We start from the raw sequence: 24,097 nt of genomic DNA on the forward strand, positions 1-24,097 counted from the left end.
ACAAAGAAAAACCTATTATCAATTCAAGGAAGTGAATTTTTAAGTAGTTATCTGCAGTTTTAATGTAGATTTCAGTTCGCTAAGTTATGAAAATGCATGTTTTGGCTATAATCTTCCGTAAATCAAGGGCAGAAACCAATTATTTGTCCCAAAAGAAGGTGTTTTAAGTATATATCTGCATTTCTAAGGTAGATTTGGGTACAATAAGAGGCGAAAAAGCAGATTCCGACTAAGATTTTATCGAAATCGGCAACTATTTGACTCAGAAAGGTTGCCTTACGTCGAAATCTAATAGTTTATTAAGGTTTTCGTTACTAAAATGCCCAAAGACGCCGATTTTGACTAGAATTTGAAAGATATTGACATGAATATATAACTGTTTGTATCAAAAAATGATAGTTTAAACTGATATTTGCAGTTTTGATGCGGTTTTAGATACGATTTGAATCGAAGAAGCCGATTTTGACTTTAATCTGTTTAAAATGACAAAGAAAAACCTATTATCAATTCAAGGAAGTGAATTTTTAAGTAGTTATCTGCAGTTTTAATGTAGATTTCAGTTCGCTAAGTTATGAAAATGCATGTTTTGGCTATAATCTTCCGTAAATCAAGGGCGAAAACCAATTATTTGTCCCAAAAGAAGGTGTTTTAAGTATATATCTGCATTTCTAAGGTAGATTTGGGTACAATAAGAGGCGAAAAAGCAGATTCTGACTAAGATTTTATCGAAATCGGCAACTATTTGACTCAGAAAGGTTGCCTTACGTCGAAATCTAATAGTTTATTAAGGTTTTCTTTACTAAAATGCCCAAAGACGCCGATTTTGACTAGAATTTGAAAGATATTGACATGAATATATAACTGTTTGTATCAAAAAATGATAGTTTAAACTGATATTTGCAGTTTTGATGCGGTTTTAGATACGATATGAATCGAAGAAGCCGATTTTGACTGGAATCTGTTTAAAATGACAAAGAAAAACCTATTATCAATTCAAGGAAGTGAATTTTGAAGTAGTTATCTGCAGTTTTAATGTGGATTTCAGTTCGCTAAGTTATGAAAATGCATGTTTTGTCTATAATCTTCCGTAAATCAAGGGCGAAAACCAATTATTTGTCCCAAAAGAAGGTGTTTTAAGTATATATCTGCATTTCTAAGGTAGATTTGGGTACAATAAGAGGCGAAAAAGCAGATTCTGACTAAGATTTTATCGAAATCGGCAACTATTTGACTCAGAATGGTTGCCTTACGTCGAAATCTAATAGTTTATTAAGGTTTTCGTTACTAAAATGCCCAAAGACGCCGATTTTGACTAGAATTTGAAAGATATTGACATGAATATATAACTGTTTGTATCAAAAAATGATAGTTTAAGCTGATATTTGCAGTTTTGATGCGGTTTTAGGTACGATATGAGTCGAAGAAGCCGATTTTGACTGGAATCTGTTTAAAATGATAAAGAAAAACCTATTATCAATTCATGCATGCATGCATCAATGCATGTTTTGGCTATAATCTTCCGTAAATCAAGGGCGAAAACCAATTATTTGTCCCAAAAGAAGGTGTTTTAAGTATATATCTGCATTTCTAAGGTAGATTTGGGTACAATAAGAGGCGAAAAAGCAGATTCTGACTAAGATTTTATCGAAATCGGCAACTATTTGACTCAGAATGGTTGCCTTACGTCGAAATCTAATAGTTTATTAAGGTTTTCGTTACTAAAATGCCCAAAGACGCCGATTTTGACTAGAATTTGAAAGATATTGACATGAATATATAACTTTTTGTATCAAAAAATGATAGTTTAAACTGATATTTGCAGTTTTGATGTGGTTTTAGATACGATATGAATCGAAGAAGCCGATTTTGACTGGAATCTATTTAAAATGACAAAGAAAAACCTATTATCAATTCAAGGAAGTGAATTTTTAAGTAGTTATCTGCAGTTTTAATGTAGATTTCAGTTCGCTAAGTTATGAAAAAGCATGTTTTGGCTATAATCTTCCGTAAATCAAGAGCGAAAACCAATTATTTGTCCCAAAAGAAGGTGTTTTATGTATATATCTGCATTTCTAAGGTAGATTTGGGTACAATAAGAGGCGAAAAAGCAGATTCTGACTAAGATTTTATCGAAATCGGCAACTATTTGACTCAGAATGGTTGCCTTACGTCGAAATCTAATAGTTTATTAAGGTTTTCGTTACTAAAATGCCCAAAGACGCCGATTTTGACTAGAATTTGAAAGATATTGACATGAATATATAACTGTTTGTATCAAAAAATGATAGTTTAAACTGATATTTGCAGTTTTGATGCGGTTTTAGATACGATATGAGTCGAAGAAGCCGATTTTGACTGGAATCTGTTTAAAATGACAAAGAAAAACCTATTATCAATTCAAAGAAGTGAATTTTTAAGTAGTTATCTGTAGTTTTAATGTAGATTTCAGTTCGCTAAGTTATGAAAATGCATGTTTTGGCTATAATCTTCCGTAAATCAAGGGCGAAAACCAATTATTTGTCCCAAAAGAATGTGCTTTAAGTATGTATCTGCATTTCTAAGGTAGATTTGGGTACAATAAGAGGCGAAAAAGCAGATTCTGACTAAGATTTTATCGAAATCGGCAACTATTTGACTCAGAATGGTTGCCTTACGTCGAAATCTAATAGTTTATTAAGGTTTTCGTTACTAAAATGCCCAAAGACGCCGATTTTGACTAGAATTTGAAAGATATTGACATGAATATATAACTGTTTGTATCAAAAAATGATAGTTTAAACTGATATTTGCAGTTTTGATGCGGTTTTAGATACGATATGAATCTAAGAAGCCGATTTTGACTGGAATCTGTTTAAAATGACAAAGAAAAACCTATTATCAATTCAAGGAAGTGAATTTTTAAGTAGTTATCTGCAGTTTTAATGTAGATTTCAGTTCGCTAAGTTATGAAAATGCATGTTTTGGCTATAATCTTCCGTAAATCAAGGGCGAAAACCAATTATTTGTCCCAAAAGAAGGTGTTTTATGTATATATCTGCATTTCTAAGGTAGATTTGGGTACAATAAGAGGCGAAAAAGCAGATTCTGACTAAGATTTTATCGAAATCGGCAACTATTTGACTCAGAATGGTTGCCTTACGTCGAAATCTAATAGTTTATTAAGGTTTTCGTTAGTAAAATGCCCAAAGACGCCGATTTTGACTAGAATTTGAAAGATATTGACATGAATATATAACTGTTTGTATCAAAAAATGATAGTTTAAACTGATATTTGCAGTTTTGATGCGGTTTTAGATACGATATGAATCGAAGAAGCCGATTTTGACTGGAATCTGTTTAAAATGACAAAGAAAAACCTATTATCAATTCAAGGAAGTGAATTTTTAAGTAGTTATCTGCAGTTTTAATGTAGATTTCAATTCGCTAAGTTATGAAAATGCATGTTTTGGCTATAATCTTCCGTAAATCAAGGGCGAAAACCAATTATTTGTAACAAAAGAAGGTGCTTTAAGTATATATCTGCATTTCTAAGGTAGATTTGGGTACAATAGGAGGCGAAAAAGCAGATTCTGACTAAGATTTTATCGAAATCGGCAACTATTTGACTCAGAATGGTTGCCTTACGTCGAAATCTAATAGTTTATTAAGGTTTTCGTTACTAAAATGCCCAAAGACGCCGATTTTGACTAGAATTTGAAAGATATTGACATGAATATATAACTGTTTGTATCAAAAAATGATAGTTTAAACTGATATTTGCAGTTTTGATGCGGTTTTAGGTACGATATGAGTCGAAGAAGCCGATTTTGACTGGAATCTGTTTAAAATGACAAAGAAAAACCTATTATCAATTCATGCATGCATGCATCAATGCATGTTTTGGCTATAATCTTCCGTAAATCAAGGGCGAAAACCAATTATTTGTCCCAAAAGAAGGTGTTTTAAGTATATATCTGCATTTCTAAGGTAGATTTGGGTACAATAAGAGGCGAAAAAGCCGATTCTGACTAAGATTTTATCGAAATCGGCAACTATTTGACTCAGAATGGTTGCCTTACGTCGAAATCTAATAGTTTTTTAAGGTTTTCGTTACTAAAATGCCCAAAGACGCCGATTTTGACTAGAATTTGAAAGATATTGACATGAATATATATCTGTTTGTATCAAAAAATGATAGTTTAAACTGATATTTGCAGTTTTGATGCGGTTTTAGGTACGATATGTGTCGAAGAAGCCGATTTTGACTGGAATCTGTTTAAAATGACAAAGAAAAACCTATTATCAATTCAAAGAAGTGAATTTTTAAGTAGTTAACTGCAGTTTTAATGTAGATTTCAGTTCGCTAAGTTATGAAAATGCATGTTTTGGCTATAATCTTCCGTAAATCAAGGGCGAAAACCAATTATTTGTCCCAAAAGAAGGTGCTTTAAGTATATATCTGCATTTCTAAGGTAGATTTGGGTACAATAAGAGGCGATAAAGCAGATTCTGACTAAGATTTTATCGAAATCGGCAACTATTTGACTCAGAATGGTTGCCTTACGTCGAAATCTAATAGTTTATTAAGGTTTTCGTTACTAAAATGCCCAAAGACGCCGATTTTGACTAGAATTTGAAAGATATTGATATGAATATATAACTGTTTGTATCAAAAAATGATAGTTTAAACTGATATTTGCAGTTTTGATGCGGTTTTAGATACGATATGAATCGAAGAAGCCGATTTTGACTGGAATCTGTTTAAAATGACAAAGAAAAACCTATTATCAATTCAAGGAAGTGAATTTTTAAGTAGTTATCTGCAGTTTTAATGTAGATTTCAGTTCGCTAAGTTATGAAAATGCATGTTTTGGCTATAATCTTCCGTAAATCAAGGGCGAAAACCAATTATTTGTCCCAAAAGAAGGTGCTTTAAGTATATATCTGCATTTCTAAGGTAGATTTGGGTACAATATGAGGCGAAAAAGCAGATTCTGACTAAGATTTTATCGAAATCGGCAACTATTTGACTCAGAATGGTTGCCTTACGTCGAAATCTAATAGTTTTTTAAGGTTTTCGTTACTAAAATGCCCAAAGACGCCGATTTTGACTAGAATTTGAAAGATATTGACATGAATATATATCTGTTTGTATCAAAAAATGATAGTTTAAACTGATATTTGCAGTTTTGATGCGGTTTTAGGTACGATATGTGTCGAAGATGCCGATTTTGACTGGAATCTGTTTAAAATGACAAAGAAAAACCTATTATCAATTCAAAGAAGTGAATTTTTAAGTAGTTAACTGCAGTTTTAATGTAGATTTCAGTTCGCTAAGTTATGAAAATGCATGTTTTGGCTATAATCTTCCGTAAATCAAGGGCGAAAACCAATTATTTGTCCCAAAAGAAGGTGCTTTAAGTATATATCTGCATTTCTAAGGTAGATTTGGGTACAATAAGAGGCGATAAAGCAGATTCTGACTAAGATTTTATCGAAATCGGCAACTATTTGACTCAGAATGGTTGCCTTACGTCGAAATCTAATAGTTTATTAAGGTTTTCGTTACTAAAATGCCCAAAGACGCCGATTTTGACTAGAATTTGAAAGATATTGACATGAATATATAACTGTTTGTATCAAAAAATGATAGGTTAAACTGATATTTGCAGTTTTGATGCGGTTTTAGATACGATATGAATCGAAGAAGCCGATTTTGACTGGAATCTGTTTAAAATGACAAAGAAAAACCTATTATCAATTCAAGGAAGTGAATTTTTAAGTAGTTATCTGCAGTTTTAATGTAGATTTCAGTTCGCTAAGTTATGAAAATGCATGTTTTGGCTATAATCTTCCGTAAATCAAGGGCGAAAACCAATTATTTGTCCCAAAAGAAGGTGCTTTAAGTATATATCTGCATTTCTAAGGTAGATTTGGGTACAATAGGAGGCGAAAAAGCAGATTCTGACTAAGATTTTATCGAAATCGGCAACTATTTGACTCAGAATGGTTGCCTTACGTCGAAATCTAATAGTTTATTAAGGTTTTCGTTACTAAAATGCCCAAAGACGCCGATTTTGACTAGAATTTGAAAGATATTGACATGAATATATAACTGTTTGTATCAAAAAATGATAGTTTAAACTGATATTTGCAGTTTTGATGCGGTTTTAGATACGATATGAATCTAAGAAGCCGATTTTGACTGGAATCTGTTTAAAATGACAAAGAAAAACCTATTATCAATTCAAGGAAGTGAATTTTTAAGTAGTTATCTGCAGTTTTAATGTAGATTTCAGTTCGCTAAGTTATGAAAATGCATGTTTTGGCTATAATCTTCCGTAAATCAAGGGCGAAAACCAATTATTTGTCCCAAAAGAAGGTGTTTTAAGTATATATCTGCATTTCTAAGGTAGATTTGGGTACAATAAGTGGCGAAAAAGCAGATTCTGACTAAAATTTTATCGAAATCGGCAACTATTTGACTCAGGAAGGTTGCCTTACGTCGAAATCTAATAGTTTATTAAGGTTTTCGTTACTAAAATGCCTAAAGACGCCGATTTTGACTAGAATTTGAAAGATATTGACATGAATATGTAACTGTTTGTATCAAAAAATGATAGTTTAAACTGATATTTGCAGTTTTGATGCGGTTTTAGGTACGATATGAGTCGAAGAAGCCGATTTTGACTGGAATCTGTTTAAAATGACAAAGAAAAACCTATTATCAATTCAAGGAAGTGAATTTTTAAGTAGTTATCTGCAGTTTTAATGTAGATTTCAGTTCGCTAAGTTATGAAAATGCATGTTTTGGCTATAATCTTCCGTAAATCAAGGGCAGAAACCAATTATTTGTCCCAAAAGAAGGTGTTTTAAGTATATATCTGCATTTCTAAGGTAGATTTGGGTACAATAAGAGGCGAAAAAGCAGATTCCGACTAAGATTTTATCGAAATCGGCAACTATTTGACTCAGAAAGGTTGCCTTACGTCGAAATCTAATAGTTTATTAAGGTTTTCGTTACTAAAATGCCCAAAGACGCCGATTTTGACTAGAATTTGAAAGATATTGACATTAATATATAACTGTTTGTATCAAAAAATGATAGTTTAAACTGATATTTGCAGTTTTGATGCGGTTTTAGATACGATATGAATCGAAGAAGCCGATTTTGACTGGAATCTGTTTAAAATGACAAAGAAAAACCTATTATCAATTCAAAGAAGTGAATTTTTAAGTAGTTATCTGCAGTTTTAATATAGATTTCAGTTCGCTAAGTTATGAAAATGCATGTTTTGGCTATAATCTTCCGTAAATCAAGCGCGAAAACCAATTATTTGTACCAAAAGAAGGTGTTTTAAGTATATATCTGCATTTCTAAGGTAGATTTGGGTACAATAAGAGGCGAAAAAGCAGATTCTGACTAAGATTTTATCGAAATCGGCAACTATTTGACTCAGAATGGTTGCCTTACGTCGAAATCTAATAGTTTATTAAGGTTTTCGTTACTAAAATGCCCAAAGACGCCGATTTTGAATAGAATTTGAAAGATATTGACATGAATATATAACTGTTTGTATCAAAAAATGATAGTTTAAACTGATATATGCAGTTTTGATGCGGTTTTAGATACGATATGAATCGAAGAAGCCGATTTTGACTGGAATCTGTTTAAAATGACAAAGAAAAACCTATTATCAATTCAAGGAAGTGAATTTTTAAGTAGTTATCTGCAGTTTTAATGTAGATTTCAGTTCGCTAAGTTATGAAAATGCATGTTTTGGCTATAATCTTACGTAAATCAAGGGCGAAAACCAATTATTTGTCCCAAAAGAAGGTGTTCTAAGTATATATCTGCATTTCTAAGGTAGATTTGGGTACAATAAGAGGCGAAAAAGCAGATTCTGACTAAGATTTTATCGAAATCGGCAACTATTTGACTCAGAATGGTTGCCTTACGTCGAAATCTAATAGTTTATTAAGGTTTTCGTTACTAAAATGCCCAAAGACGCCGATTTTGACTAGAATTTGAAAGATATTGACATGAATATATAACTGTTTGTATCAAAAAATGATAGTTTAAACTGATATTTGCAGTTTTGATGCGGTTTTAGGTACGATATGAGTCGAAGAAGCCGATTTTGACTGGAATCTGTTTAAAATGACAAAGAAAAACCTATTATCAATTCAAGGAGAAGTGAATTTTTAAGTAGTTATCTGCAGTTTTAATGTAGATTTCAGTTCGCTAAGTTATGAAAATGCATGTTTTGGCTATAATCTTACGTAAATCAAGGGCGAAAACCAATTATTTGTCCCAAAAGAAGGTGTTCTAAGTATATATCTGCATTTCTAAGGTAGATTTGGGTACAATAAGAGGCGAAAAAGCAGATTCTGACTAAGATTTTATCGAAATCGGCAACTATTTGACTCAGAATGGTTGCCTTACTTCGAAATCTAATAGTTTATTAAGGTTTTCGTTACTAAAATGCCCAAAGACGCCGATTTTGACTAGAATTTGAAAGATATTGACATGAATATATAACTGTTTGTATCAAAAAATGATAGTTTAAACTGATATTTGCAGTTTTGATGCGGTTTTAGGTACGATATGAGTCGAAGAAGCCGATTTTGACTGGAATCTGTTTAAAATGACAAAGAAAAACCTATTATCAATTCAAGGAGAAGTGAATTTTTAAGTAGTTATCTGCAGTTTTAATGTAGATTTCAGTTCGCTAAGTTATGAAAATGCATGTTTTGGCTATAATCTTACGTAAATCAAGGGCGAAAACCAATTATTTGTCCCAAAAGAAGGTGTTCTAAGTATATATCTGCATTTCTAAGGTAGATTTGGGTACAATAAGAGGCGAAAAAGCAGATTCTGACTAAGATTTTATCGAAATCGGCAACTATTTGACTCAGAATGGTTGCCTTACTTCGAAATCTAATAGTTTATTAAGGTTTTCGTTACTAAAATGCCCAAAGACGCCGATTTTGACTAGAATTTGAAAGATATTGACATGAATATATAACTGTTTGTATCAAAAAATGATAGTTTAAACTGATATTTGCAGTTATGATGCGGTTTTAGATACGATATGAATCGAAGAAGCCGATTTTGACTGGAATCTGTTTAAAATGACAAAGAAAAACCTATTATCAATTCAAGGAAGTGAATTTTTAAGTAGTTATCTGCAGTCTTAATGTAGATTTCAGTTCGCTAAGTTATGAAAATGCATGTTTTGGCTATAATCTTCAGTAAATCAAGGGCGAAAACCAATTATTTGTCCCAAAAGAAGGTGTTTTAAGTATATATCTGCATTTCTAAGGTAGATTTGGGTACAATAAGAGGCGAAAAAGCAGATTCTGACTAAGATTTTATCGAAATCGGCAACTATTTGACTCAGGAAGGTTTTCGTTACTAAAATGCCTAAAGACGCCGATTTTGACTAGAATTTGAAAGATATTGACATGAATATATAACTGTTTGTATCTAAAAATGATAGTTTAAACTGATATTTGCAGTTTTGATGCGGTTTTAGATACGATATGAATCGAAGAAGCCGATTTTGACTGGAATCTGTTTAAAATGACAAAGAAAAACCTATTATCAATTCAAGGAAGTGAATTTTTATGTAGTTATCTGCAGTTTTAATGTAGATTTCAGTTCGCTAAGTTATGAAAATGCATGTTTTGGCTATAATCTTCCGTAAATCAAGGGCGAAAACCAATTATTTGTCCCAAAAGAAGGTGTTTTAAGTATATATCTGCATTTCTAAGGTAGATTTGGATACAATAAGAGGCGAAAAAGCAGATTCTGACTAAAATTTTATCGAAATCGGCAACTATTTGACTCAGGAAGGTTGCCTTACGTCGAAATCTAATAGTTTATTAAGGTTTTCGTTACTAAAATGCCTAAAGACGCCGATTTTGACTAGAATTTGAAAGATATTGACATGAATATGTAACTGTTTGTATCAAAAAATGATAGTTTAAACTGATATTTGCAGTTTTGATGCGGTTTTAGGTACGATATGAGTCGAAGAAGCCGATTTTGACTGGAATCTGTTTAAAATGACAAAGAAAAACCTATTATCAATTCAAGGAGAAGTGAATTTTTAAGTAGTTATCTGCAGTTTTAATGTAGATTTCAGTTCGCTAAGTTATGAAAATGCATGTTTTGGCTATAATCTTACGTAAATCAAGGGCGAAAACCAATTATTTGTCCCAAAAGAAGGTGTTCTAAGTATATATCTGCATTTCTAAGGTAGATTTGGGTACAATAAGAGGCGAAAAAGCAGATTCTGACTAAGATTTTATCGAAATCGGCAACTATTTGACTCAGAATGGTTGCCTTACTTCGAAATCTAATAGTTTATTAAGGTTTTCGTTACTAAAATGCCCAAAGACGCCGATTTTGACTAGAATTTGAAAGATATTGACATGAATATATAACTGTTTGTATCAAAAAATGATAGTTTAAACTGATATTTGCAGTTTTGATGCGGTTTTAGGTACGATATGAGTCGAAGAAGCCGATTTTGACTGGAATCTGTGTAAAATGACAAAGAAAAACCTATTATCAATTCAAGGAAGTGAATTTTTAAGTAGTTATCTACAGTTTTAATGTAGATTTCAGTTCGCTAAATTATGAAAATGCATGTTTGGGCTATAATCTTCCGTAAATCATGGGCGAAAACCAATTATTTGTCCCAAAAGAAGGTGCTTTAAGTATATATCTGCATTTCTAAGGTAGATTTGGGTACAATAAGAGGCGAAAAAGCAGATTCTGACTAAGATTTTATCGAAATCGGCAACTATTTGACTCAGAATGGTTGCCTTACGTCGAAATCTAATAGTTTATTAAGGTTTTCGTTACTAAAATGCCCAAAGAGGCCGATTTTGACTAGAATTTGAAAGATATTGACATGAATATATAACTGTTTGTATCAAAAAATGATAGTTTAAACTGATATTTGCAGTTTTGATGCGGTTTTAGGTACGATATGAGTCGAAGAAGCCGATTTTGACTGGAATCTGTTTAAAATGACAAAGAAAAACCTATTATCAATTCAAGGAAGTGAATTTTTAAGTAGTTATCTGCAGTTTTAATGTAGATTTCAGTTCGCTAAGTTATGAAAATGCATGTTTTGGCTATAATCTTCCGTAAATCAAGGGCGAAAACCAATTATTTGTCCCAAAAGAAGGTGTTTTAAGTATATATCTGCATTTCTAAGGTAGATTTGGGTACAATAAGAGGCGAAAATGCAGATTCTGACTAAGATTTTATCGAAATCGGCAACTATTTGACTCAGAAAGGTTGCCTTACGTCGAAATCTAATAGTTTATTAAGGTTTTCGTTACTAAAATGCCCAAAGACGCCGATTTTGTATCAAAAAATGATAGTTTAAACTGATATTTGCAGCTTTGATGCGGTTTTAGATACGATATGAATCGAAGAAGCCGATTTTGACTGGAATCTGTTTAAAATGACAAAGAAAAACCTATTATCAATTCAAGGAAGTGAATTTTTAAGTAGTTATCTGCAGTTTTAATGTAGATTTCAGTTCGCTAAGTTATGAAAATGCATGTTTTGGCTATAATCTTCCGTAAATCAAGGGCGAAAACCAATTATTTGTCCCAAAAGAAGGTGTTTTAAGTATATATCTGCATTTCTAAGGTAGATTTGGGTACAATAAGAGGCAAAAAAGCAGATTCTGACTAAGATTTTATCGAAATCGGCAACTATTTGACTCAGAATGGTTGCCTTACGTCGAAATCTAATAGTTTATTAAGGTTTTCGTTACTAAAATGCCCAAAGACGCCGATTTTGACTAGAATTTGAAAGATATTGACATGAATATATAACTGTTTGTATCAAAAAATGATAGTTTAAACTGATATATGCAGTTTTGATGCGGTTTTAGATACGATATGAATCGAAGAAGCCGATTTTGACTGGAATCTGTTTAAAATGACAAAGAAAAACCTATTATCAATTCAAGGAATTGAATTTTTAAGTAGTTATCTGCAGTTTTAATGTAGATTTCAGTTCGCCAAGTTATGAAAATGCATGTTTTGGCTATAATCTTACGTAAATCAAGGGCGAAAACCAATTATTTGTCCCAAAAGAAGGTGTTCTAAGTATATATCTGCATTTCTAAGGTAGATTTGGGTACAATAAGAGGCGAAAAAGCAGATTCTGACTAAGATTTTATCGAAATCGGCAACTATTTGACTCAGAATGGTTGCCTTACGTCGAAATCTAATAGTTTATTAAGGTTTTCGTTACTAAAATGCCCAAAGACGCCGATTTTGACTAGAATTTGAAAGATATTGACATGAATATATAACTGTTTGTATCAAAAAATGATAGTTTAAACTGATATTTGCAGTTTTGATGCGGTTTTAGGTACGATATGAGACGAAGAAGCCGATTTTGACTGGAATCTGTTTAAAATGACAAAGAAAAACCTATTATCAATTCAAGGAAGTGAATTTTTAAGTAGTTATCTACAGTTTTAATGTTGATTTCAGTTCGCTAAATTATGAAAATGCATGTTTTGGCTATAATCTTCCGTAAATAATGGGCGAAAACCAATTATTTGTCCCAAAAGAAGGTGCTTTAAGTACATATCTGCATTTCTAAGGTAGATTTGGGTACAATAAGAGGCGAAAAAGCAGATTCTGACTAAGATTTTATCGAAATCGGCAACTATTTGACTCAGAATGGTTGCCTTACGTCGAAATCTAATAGTTTATTAAGGTTTTCGTTACTAAAATGCCCAAAGAGGCCGATTTTGACTAGAATTTGAAAGATATTGACATGAATATATAACTGTTTGTATCAAAAAATGATAGTTTAAACTGATATTTGCAGTTTTGATGCGGTTTTAGGTACGATATGAGTCGAAGAAGCCGATTTTGACTGGAATCTGTTTAAAATGACAAAGAAAAACCTATTATCAATTCAAGGAAGTGAATTTTTAAGTAGTTATCTGCAGTTTTAATGTAGATTTCAGTTCGCTAAGTTATGAAAATGCATGTTTTGGCTATAATCTTCCGTAAATCAAGGGCGAAAACCAATTATTTGTCCCAAAAGAAGGTGTTTTAAGTATATATCTGCATTTCTAAGGTAGATTTGGGTACAATAAGAGGCGAAAAAGCAGATTCTGACTAAGATTTTATCGAAATCGGCAACTATTTGACTCAGAAAGGTTGCCTTACGTCGAAATCTAATAGTTTATTAAGGTTTTCGTTACTAAAATGCCCAAAGACGCCGATTTTGTATCAAAAAATGATAGTTTAAACTGATATTTGCAGCTTTGATGCGGTTTTAGATACGATATGAATCGAAGAAGCCGATTTTGACTGGAATCTGTTTAAAATGACAAAGAAAAACCTATTATCAATTCAAGGAAGTGAATTTTTAAGTAGTTATCTGCAGTTTTAATGTAGATTTCAGTTCGCTAAGTTATGCAAATGCATGTTTTGGCTATAATCTTCCGTAAATCAAGGGCGAAAACCAATTATTTGTCCCAAAAGAAGGTGTTTTAAGTATATATCTGCATTTCTAAGGTAGATTTGGGTACAATAAGAGGCGAAAAAGCAGATTCTGACTAAGATTTTATCGAAATCGGCAAATATTTGACTCAGAAAGGTTGCCTTACGTCGAAATCTAATAGTTTATTAAGGTTTTCGTTACTAAAATGCCCAAAGACGCCGATTTTGACTAGAATTTGAAAGATATTGACATGAATATATAACTGTTTGTATCAAAAAATGATTGTTTAAACTGATATTTGCAGTTTTGATGCGGTTTTAGATACGATATGAATCGAAGAAGCCGATTTTGACTGGAATTTGTTTAAAATGACAAAGAAAAACCTATTATCAATTCAAGGAAGTGAATTTTTATGTAGTTATCTGCAGTTTTAATGTAGATTTCAGTTAGCTAAGTTATGAAAATGCATGTTTTGGCTATAATCTTCCGTAAATCAAGGGCGAAAACCAATTATTTGTCCCAAAAGAAGGTGTTTTAAGTATATATCTGCATTTCTAAGGTAGATTTGGGTACAATAAGAGGCGAAAAAGCAGATTCTGACTAAAATTTTATCGAAATCGGCAACTATTTGACTCAGGAAGGTTGCCTTACGTCGAAATCTAATAGTTTATTAAGGTTTTCGTTACTAAAATGCCTAAAGACGCCGATTTTGACTAGAATTTGAAAGATATTGACATGAATATGTAACTGTTTGTATCAAAAAATGATAGTTTAAACTGATATTTGCAGTTTTGATGCGGTTTTAGGTACGATATGAGTCGAAGAAGCCGATTTTGACTGGAATCTGTTTAAAATGACAAAGAAAAACCTATTATCAATTCAAGGAAGTGAATTTTTAAGTAGTTATCTGCAGTTTTAATGTAGATTTCAGTTCGCTAAGTTATGAAAATGCATGTTTTGGCTACAATCTTCCGTAAATCAAGGGCAGAAACCAATTATTTGTCCCAAAAGAAGGTGTTTTAAGTATATATCTGCATTTTTAAGGTAGATTTGGGTACAATAAGAGGCGAAAAAGCAGATTCCGACTAAGATTTTATCGAAATCGGCAACTATTTGACTCAGAAAGGTTGCCTTATGTCGAAATCTAATAGTTTATTAAGGTTTTCGTTACTAAAATGCCCAAAGACGCCGATTTTGACTAGAATTTGAAAGATATTGACATGAATATATAACTGTTTGTATCAAAAAATGATAGTTTAAACTGATATTTGCAGTTTTGATGCGGTTTTATTTACGATATGAGTCGAAGAAGCCGATTTTGACTGGAATCTGTTTAAAATGACAAAGAAAAACCAATCAATTCAAGGAAGTGAATTTTTAAGTAGTTATCTGCAGTTTTAATGTAGATTTCAGTTCGCTAAGTTATGAAAATGCATGTTTTGGCTATAATCTTCCGTAAATCAAGGGCAAAAACTAATTATTTGTCCCAAAAGAAGGTGTTTTAAGTATATATCTGCATTTCTAAGGTAGATTTCGGTACAATAAGAGGCGAAAAAGCAGATTCTGACTAAGATTTTATCGAAATCGGCAACTATTTGACTCAGAAAGGTTGCCTTACGTCGAAATCTAATAGTTTATTAAGGTTTTCGTTACTAAAATGCCCAAAGACGCCGATTTTGACTAGAATTTGAAAGATATTGACATGAATATATAACTGTTTGTATCAAAAAATGATAGTTTAAACTGATATTTGCAGTTTTGATGCGGTTTTAGATACGATATGAATCGAAGAAGCCGATTTTGACTGGAATCTGTTTAAAATGACAAAGAAAAACCTATTATCAATTCAAGGAAGTGAATTTTAAAGTAGTTATCTGCAGTTTTAATGTAGATTTCAGTTCGCTAAGTTATGAAAATGCATGTTTTGGCTATAATCTTCCGTAAATCATGGGCGAAAACCAATTATTTGTCCCAAAAGAAGGTGCTTTAAGTACATATCTGCATTTCTAAGGTAGATTTGGGTACAATAAGAGGCGAAAAAGCAGATTCTGACTAAAATTTTATCGAAATCGGCAACTATTTGACTCAGAAAGGTTGCCTTACGTCGAAATCTAATAGTTTATTAAGGTTTTCGTTACTAAAATGCCCAAAGACGCCGATTTTGTATCAAAAAATTATAGTTTAAACTGATATTTGCAGCTTTGATGCGGTTTTAGATACGATATGAATCGAAGAAGCCGATTTTGACTGGAATCTGTTTAAAATGACAAAGAAAAACCTATTATCAATTCAAGGAAGTGAATTTTTAAGTAGTTATCTGCAGTTTTAATGTAGATTTCAGTTCGCTAAGTTATGAAAATGCATGTTTTGGCTATAATCTTCCGTAAATCAAGGGCGAAAACCAATTATTTGTCCCAAAAGAAGGTGTTTTAAGTATATATCTGCATTTCTAAGGTAGATTTGGGTACAATAAGAGGCGAAAAAGCAGATTCTGACTAAGATTTTATCGAAATCGGCAACTATTTGACTCAGAATGGTTGCCTTACGTCGAAATCTAATAGTTTATTAAGGTTTTCGTTACTAAAATGCCCAAAGACGCCGATTTTGACTAGAATTTGAGAGATATTGACATGAATATATAACTGTTTGTATCAAAAAATGATAGTTTAAACTGATATTTGCAGTTTTGATGCGGTTTTAGATACGATATGAATCGAAGAAGCCGATTTTGACTGGAATCTGTTTAAAATGACAAAGAAAAACCTATTATCAATTCAAGGAAGTGAATTTTTAAGTAGTTATCTGCAGTTTTAATGTAGATTTCAGTTCGCTAAGTTATGAAAATGCATGTTTTGGCTATAATCTTCCGTAAATCAAGGGCGAAAACCAATTATTTGTCCCAAAAGAAGGTGTTTTAAGTTTATATCTGCATTTCTAAGGTAGATTTGGGTACAATAAGAGGCGAAAAAGCAGATTCTGAATAAGATTTTATCGAAATCGGCAACTATTTGACTCAGGAAGGTTGCCTTACGTCGAAATCTAATAGTTTATTAAGGTTTTCGTTACTAAAATGCCTAAAGACGCCGATTTTGACTAGAATTTGAAAGATATTGACATGAATATATAACTGTTTGTATCAAAAAATGATAGTTTAAACTGATATTTGCAGTTTTGATGCGGTTTTAGATACGATATGAATCGAAGAAGCCGATTTTGACTGGAATCTGTTTAAAATGACAAAGAAAAACCTATTATCAATTCAAGGAAGTGAATTTTTATGTAGTTATCTGCAGTTTTAATGTAGATTTCAGTTCGCTAAGTTATGAAAATGCATGTTTTGGCTATAATCTTCCGTAAATCAAGGGCGAAAACCAATTATTTGTCCCAAAAGAAGGTGTTTTAAGTATACATCTGCATTTCTAAGGTAGATTTGGGTACAATAAGAGGCGAAAAAGCAGATTCTGACTAAAATTTTATCGAAATCGGCAACTATTTGACTCAGGAAGGTTGCCTTACGTCGAAATCTAATAGTTTATTAAGGTTTTCGTTACTAAAATGCCTAAAGACGCCGATTTTGACTAGAATTTGAAAGATATTGACATGAATATGTAACTGTTTGTATCAAAAAATGATAGTTTAAACTGATATTTGCAGTTTTGATGCGGTTTTAGGTACGATATGAGTCGTAGAAGCCGATTTTGACTGGAATCTGTTTAAAATGACAAAGAAAAACCTATTATCAATTCAAGGAAGTGAATTTTTAAGTAGTTATCTGCAGTTTTAATGTAGATTTCAGTTCGCTAAGTTATGAAAATGCATGTTTTGGCTATAATCTTCCGTAAATCAAGGCAGAAACCAATTATTTGTCCCAAAAGAAGGTGTTTTAAGTATATATCTGCATTTCTAAGGTAGATTTGGGTAAATAAGAGGCGAAAAAGCAGATTCCGACTAAGATTTTATCGAAATCGGCAAGTATTTGACTCAGAAAGGTTGCCTTACGTCAAAATCTAATAGTTTATTAAGGTTTTCGTTACTAAAATGCCCAAAGACGCCGATTTTGACTAGAATTTGAAAGATATTGACATGAATATATAACTGTTTGTATCAAAAAATGATAGTTTAAACTGATATTTGCAGTTTTGATGCGGTTTTAGATACGATATGAATCGAAGAAGCCGATTTTGACTGGAATCTGTTTAAAATGACAAAGAAAAACCTATTATCAATTCAAGGAAGTGAATTTTTAAGTAGTTATCTGCAGTTTTAATGTAGATTTCAGTTCGCTAAGTTATGAAAATGCATGTTTTGGCTATAATCTTCCGTAAATCAAGGGCGAAAACCAATTATTTGTCCCAAAAGAAGGTGTTTTAAGTATATATCTGCATTTGTAAGGTAGATTTGGGTACAATAAGAGGCGAAAAAGCAGATTCTGACTAAGATTTTATCGAAATCGGCAACTATTTGACTCAGAATGGTTGCCTTACGTCGAAATCTAATAGTTTATTAAGGTTTTCGTTACTAAAATGCCCAAAGACGCCGATTTTGAATAGAATTTGAAAGATATTGACATGAATATATAACTGTTTGTATCAAAAAATGATAGTTTAAACTGATATATGCAGTTTTGATGCGGTTTTAGATACGATATGAATCGAAGAAGCCGATTTTGACTGGAATCTGTTTAAAATGACAAAGAAAAACCTATTATCAATTCAAGGAAGTGAATTTTTAAGTAGTTATCTGCAGTTTTAATGTAGATTTCAGTTCGCTAAGTTATGAAAATGCATGTTTTGGCTATAATCTTCCGTAAATCAAGGGCGAAAACCAATTATTTGTCCCAAAAGAAGGTATTCTAAGTATATATCTGCATTTCTAAGGTAGATTTGGGTACAATAAGAGGCGAAAAGGCAGATTCTGACTAAGATTTTATCGAAATCGGCAAATATTTGACTCAGAAAGGTTGCCTTACGTCGAAATCTAATAGTTTATTAAGGTTTTCGTTACTAAAATGCCCAAAGACGCCGATTTTGACTAGAATTTGAAAGATATTGACATGAATATATAACTGTTTGTATCAAAAAATGATAGTTTAAACTGATATTTGCAGTTTTGATGCGGTTTTAGATACGATATGAATCGAAGAAGCCGATTTTGACTGGAATCTGTTTAAAATGACAAAGAAAAACCTATTATCAATTCAAGGAAGTGAATTTTTAAGTAGTTATCTGCAGTTTTAATGTAGATTTCAGTTCGCTAAGTTATGAAAATGCATGTTTTGGCTATAATCTTCCGTAAATCAAGGGCGAAAACCAATTATTTGTCCCAAAAGAAGGTGTTTTAAGTATATATCTGCATTTCTAAGGTAGATTTGGGTACAATAAGAGGCGAAAAAGCAGATTCTGACTAAAATTTTATCGAAATCGGCAACTATTTGACTCAGGAAGGTTGCCTTACGTCGAAATCTAATAGTTTATTAAGGTTTTCGTTACTAAAATGCCTAAAGACGCCGATTTTGACTAGAATTTGAAAGATATTGACATGAATATGTAACTGTTTGTATCAAAAAATGATAGTTTAAACTGATATTTGCAGTTTTGATGCAGTTTTAGGTACGATATGAGTCGAAGAAGCCGATTTTGACTGGAATCTGTTTAAAATGACAAAGAAAAACCTATTATCAATTCAAGGAAGTGAATTTTTAAGTAGTTATCTGCAGTTTTAATGTAGATTTCAGTTCGCTAAGTTATGAAAATGCATGTTTTGGCTATAATCTTCCGTAAATCAAGGGCAGAAACCAATTATTTGTCCCAAAAGAAGGTGTTTTAAGCATATATCTGCATTTCTAAGGTAGATTTGGGTACAATAAGAGGCGAAAAAGCAGATTCCGACTAAGATTTTATCGAAATCGGCAACTATTTGACTCAGAAAGGTTGCCTTACGTCGAAATCTAATAGTTTATTAAGGTTTTCGTTACTAAAATGCCCAAAGACGCCGATTTTGACTAGAATTTGAAAGATATTGACATGAATATATAACTGTTTGTATCAAAAAATGATAGTTTAAACTGATATTTGCAGTTTTGATGCGGTTTTAGATACGATATGAATCGAAGAAGCCGATTTTGACTGGAATCTGTTTAAAATGACAAAGAAAAACCTATTATCAATTCAAGGAAGTGAATTTTTAAGTAGTTATCTGCAGTTTTAATGTAGATTTCAGTTCGCTAAGTTATGAAAATGCATGTTTTGGCTATAATCTTCCGTAAATCAAGGGCGAAAACCAATTATTTGTCCCAAAAGAAGGTGTTCTAAGTATATATCTGCATTTCTAAGGTAGATTTGGGTACAATAAGAGGCGAAAAAGCATATTCTGACTAAGATTTTATCGAAATCGGCAACTATTTGACTCAGAATGGTTGCCTTACGTCGAAATCTAATAGTTTATTAAGGTTTTCGTTACTAAAATGCCCAAAGACGCCGATTTTGACTAGAATTTGAAAGATATTGACATGAATATATAACTGTTTGTATCAAAAAATGATTGTTTAAACTGATATTTGCAGTTTTGATGCGGTTTTAGATACGATATGAATCGAAGAAGCCGATTTTGACTGGAATCTGTTTAAAATGACAAAGAAAAACCTATTATCAATTCAAGGAAGTGAATTTTTAAGTAGTTATCTGCAGTTTTAATGTAGATTTCAGTTCGCTAAGTTATGCAAATACATGTTTTGGCTATAATCTTCCGTAAATCAGGGGCGAAAACCAATTATTTGTCCCAAAAGAAGGTGTTTTAAGTATATATCTGCATTTCTAAGGTAGATTTGGGTACAATAAGAGGCGAAAAAGCAGATTCTGACTAAGATTTTTTCGAAATCGGCAACTATTTGACTCAGAATGGTTGCCTTACGTCGAAATCTAATAGTTTATTAAGGTTTTCGTTACTAAAATGCCCAAAGACGCCGATTTTGAATAGAATTTGAAAGATATTGACATGAATATATAACTGTTTGTATCAAAAAATGATAGTTTAAACTGATATATGCAGTTTTGATGCGGTTTTAGGTACGATATGAATCGAAGAAGCCGATTTTGACTGGAATCTGTTTAAAATGACAAAGAAAAACCTATTATCAATTCAAGGAAGTGAATTTTTAAGTAGTTATCTGCAGTTTTAATGTAGATTTCAGTTCGCTAAGTTATGAAAATGCATGTTTTGGCTATAATCTTCCGTAAATCAAGGGCGAAAACCAATTATTTGTCCCAAAAGAAGGTGTTCTAAGTATATATCTGCATTTCTAAGGTAGATTTGGGTACAATAAGAGGCGAAAAAGCAGATTCTGACTAAGATTTTATCGAAATCGGCAACTATTTGACTCAGAATGGTTGCCTTACGTCGAAATCTAATAGTTTATTAAGGTTTTCGTTACTAAAATGCCCAAAGACGCCGATTTTGACTAGAATTTGAAAGATATTGACATGAATATATAACTGTTTGTATCAAAAAATGATAGTTTAAACTGATATTTGCAGTTTTGATGCGGTTTTAGATACGATATGAATCGAAGAAGCCGATTTTGACTGGAATCTGTTTAAAATGACAAAGAAAAACCTATTATCAATTCAAGGAAGTGAATTTTTAAGTAGTTATCTGCAGTTTTAATGTAGATTTCAGTTCGCTAAGTTATGCAAATACATGTTTTGGCTATAATCTTCCGTAAATCAGGGGCGAAAACCAATTATTTGTCCCAAAAGAAGGTGTTTTAAGTATATATCTGCATTTCTAAGGTAGATTTGGGTACAATAAGAGGCGAAAAAGCAGATTCTGACTAAGATTTTATCGAAATCGGCAAATATTTGACTCAGAAAGGTTGCCTTACGTCGAAATCTAATAGTTTATTAAGGTTTTCGTTACTAAAATGCCCAAAGACGCCGATTTTGACTAGAATTTGAAAGATATTGACATGAATATATAACTGTTTGTATCAAAAAATGATAGTTTAAACTGATATTTGCAGTTTTGATGCGGTTTTAGATACGATATGAATCGAAGAAGCCGATTTTGACTGGAATCTGTTTAAAATGACAAAGAAAAACCTATTATCAATTCAAGGAAGTGAATTTTTAAGTAGTTATCTGCAGTTTTAATGTAGATTTCAGTTCGCTAAGTTATGCAAATACATGTTTTGGCTATAATCTTCCGTAAATCAGGGGCGAAAACCAATTATTTGTCCCAAAAGAAGGTGTTTTAAGTATATATCTGCATTTCTAAGGTAGATTTGGGTACAATAAGAGGCGAAAAAGCAGATTCTGACTAAGATTTTATCGAAATCGGCAACTATTTGACTCAGAATGGTTGCCTTACGTCGAAATCTAATAGTTTATTAAGGTTTTCGTTACTAAAATGCCCAAAGACGCCGATTTTGACTAGAATTTGAAAGATATTGACATGAATATATAACTGTTTGTATCAAAAAATGATAGTTTAAACTGATATTTGCAGTTTTGATGCGGTTTTAGATACGATATGAATCGAAGAAGCCGATTTTGACTGGAATCTGTTTAAAATGACAAAGAAAAACCTATTATCAATTCAAGGAAGTGAATTTTTAAGTAGTTATCTGCAGTTTTAATGTAGATTTCAGTTCGCTAAGTTATGCAAATACATGTTTTGGCTATAATCTTCCGTAAATCAGGGGCGAAAACCAATTATTTGTCCCAAAAGAAGGTGTTTTAAGTATATATCTGCATTTCTAAGGTAGATTTGGGTACAATAAGAGGCGAAAAAGCAGATTCTGACTAAGATTTTATCGAAATCGGCAAATATTTGACTCAGAAAGGTTGCCTTACGTCGAAATCTAATAGTTTATTAAGGTTTTCGTTACTAAAATGCCCAAAGACGCCGATTTTGACTAGAATTTGAAAGATATTGACATGAATATATAACTGTTTGTATCAAAAAATGATTGTTTAAACTGATATTTGCAGTTTTGATGCGGTTTTAGATACGATATGAATCGAAGAAGCCGATTTTGACTGGAATCTGTTTAAAATGACAAAGAAAAACCTATTATCAATTCAAGGAAGTGAATTTTTATGTAGTTATCTGCAGTTTTAATGTAGATTTCAGTTCGCTAAGTTATGAAAATGCATGTTTTGACTATAATCTTCCGTAAATCAAGGGCGAAAACCAATTATTTGTCCCAAAAGAAGGTGTTTTAAGTATATATCTGCATTTCTAAGGTAGATTTGGGTACAATAAGAGGCGAAAAAGCAGATTCTGACTAAAATTTTATCGAAATCGGCAACTATTTGACTCAGGAAGGTTGCCTTACGTCGAAATCTAATAGTTTATTAAGGTTTTCGTTAATAAAATGCCTAAAGACGCCGATTTTGACTAGAATTTGAAAGATATTGACATGAATATGTAACTGTTTGTATCAAAAAATGATAGTTTAAACTGATATTTGCAGTTTTGATGCGGTTTTAGGTACGATATGAGTCGAAGAAGCCGATTTTGACTGGAATCTGTTTAAAATGACAAAGAAAAACCTATTATCAATTCAAGGAAGTGAATTTTTAAGTAGTTATCTGCAGTTTTAATGTAGATTTCAGTTCGCTAAGTTATGAAAATGCATGTTTTGGCTATAATCTTCCGTAAATCAAGGGCAGAAACCAATTATTTGTCCCAAAAGAAGGTGTTTTAAGTATATATCTGCATTTCTAAGGTAGATTTGGGTACAATAAGAGGCGAAAAAGCAGATTCCGACTAAGATTTTATCGAAATCGGCAACTATTTGACTCAGAAAGGTTGCCTTACGTCGAAATCTAATAGTTTATTAAGGTTTTCGTTACTAAAATGCCCAAAGACGCCGATTTTGACTAGAATTTGAAAGATATTGACATGAATATATAACTGTTTGTATCAAAAAATGATAGTTTAAACTGATATTTGCAGTTTTGATGCGGTTTTATTTACGATATGAGTCGAAGAAGCCGATTTTGACTGGAATCTGTTTAAAATGACAAAGAAAAACCAATCAATTCAAGGAAGTGAATTTTTAAGTAGTTATCTGCAGTTTTAATGTAGATTTCAGTTCGCTAAGTTATGAAAATGCATGTTTTGGCTATAATCTTCCGTAAATCAAGGGCAAAAACCAATTATTTGTCCCAAAAGAAGGTGTTTTAAGTATATATCTGCATTTCTAAGGTAGATTTCGGTACAATAAGAGGCGAAAAAGCAGATTCTGACTAAGATTTTATCGAAATCGGCAACTATTTGACTCAGAAAGGTTGCCTTACGTCGAAATATAATAGTTTATTAAGGTTTTCGTTACTAAAATGCCCAAAGACGCCGATTTTGACTAGAATTTGAAAGATATTGACATGAATATATAACTGTTTGTATCAAAAAATGATAGTTTAAACTGATATATGCAGTTTTGATGCGGTTTTAGATACGATATGAATCGAAGAAGCCGATTTTGACTGGAATCTGTTTAAAATGACAAAGAAAAACCTATTATCAATTCAAGGAAGTGAATTTTTAAGTAGTTATCTGCAGTTTTAATGTAGATTTCAGTTCGCTAAGTTATGAAAATGCATGTTTTGGCTATAA

Source organism: Cylas formicarius, unplaced genomic scaffold (assembly GCF_029955315.1).
Source record: "Cylas formicarius isolate icCylForm1 unplaced genomic scaffold, icCylForm1.1 PGA_scaffold_6__28_contigs__length_40554024, whole genome shotgun sequence".
Lineage (NCBI taxonomy): Eukaryota > Metazoa > Arthropoda > Insecta > Coleoptera > Brentidae > Cylas > Cylas formicarius.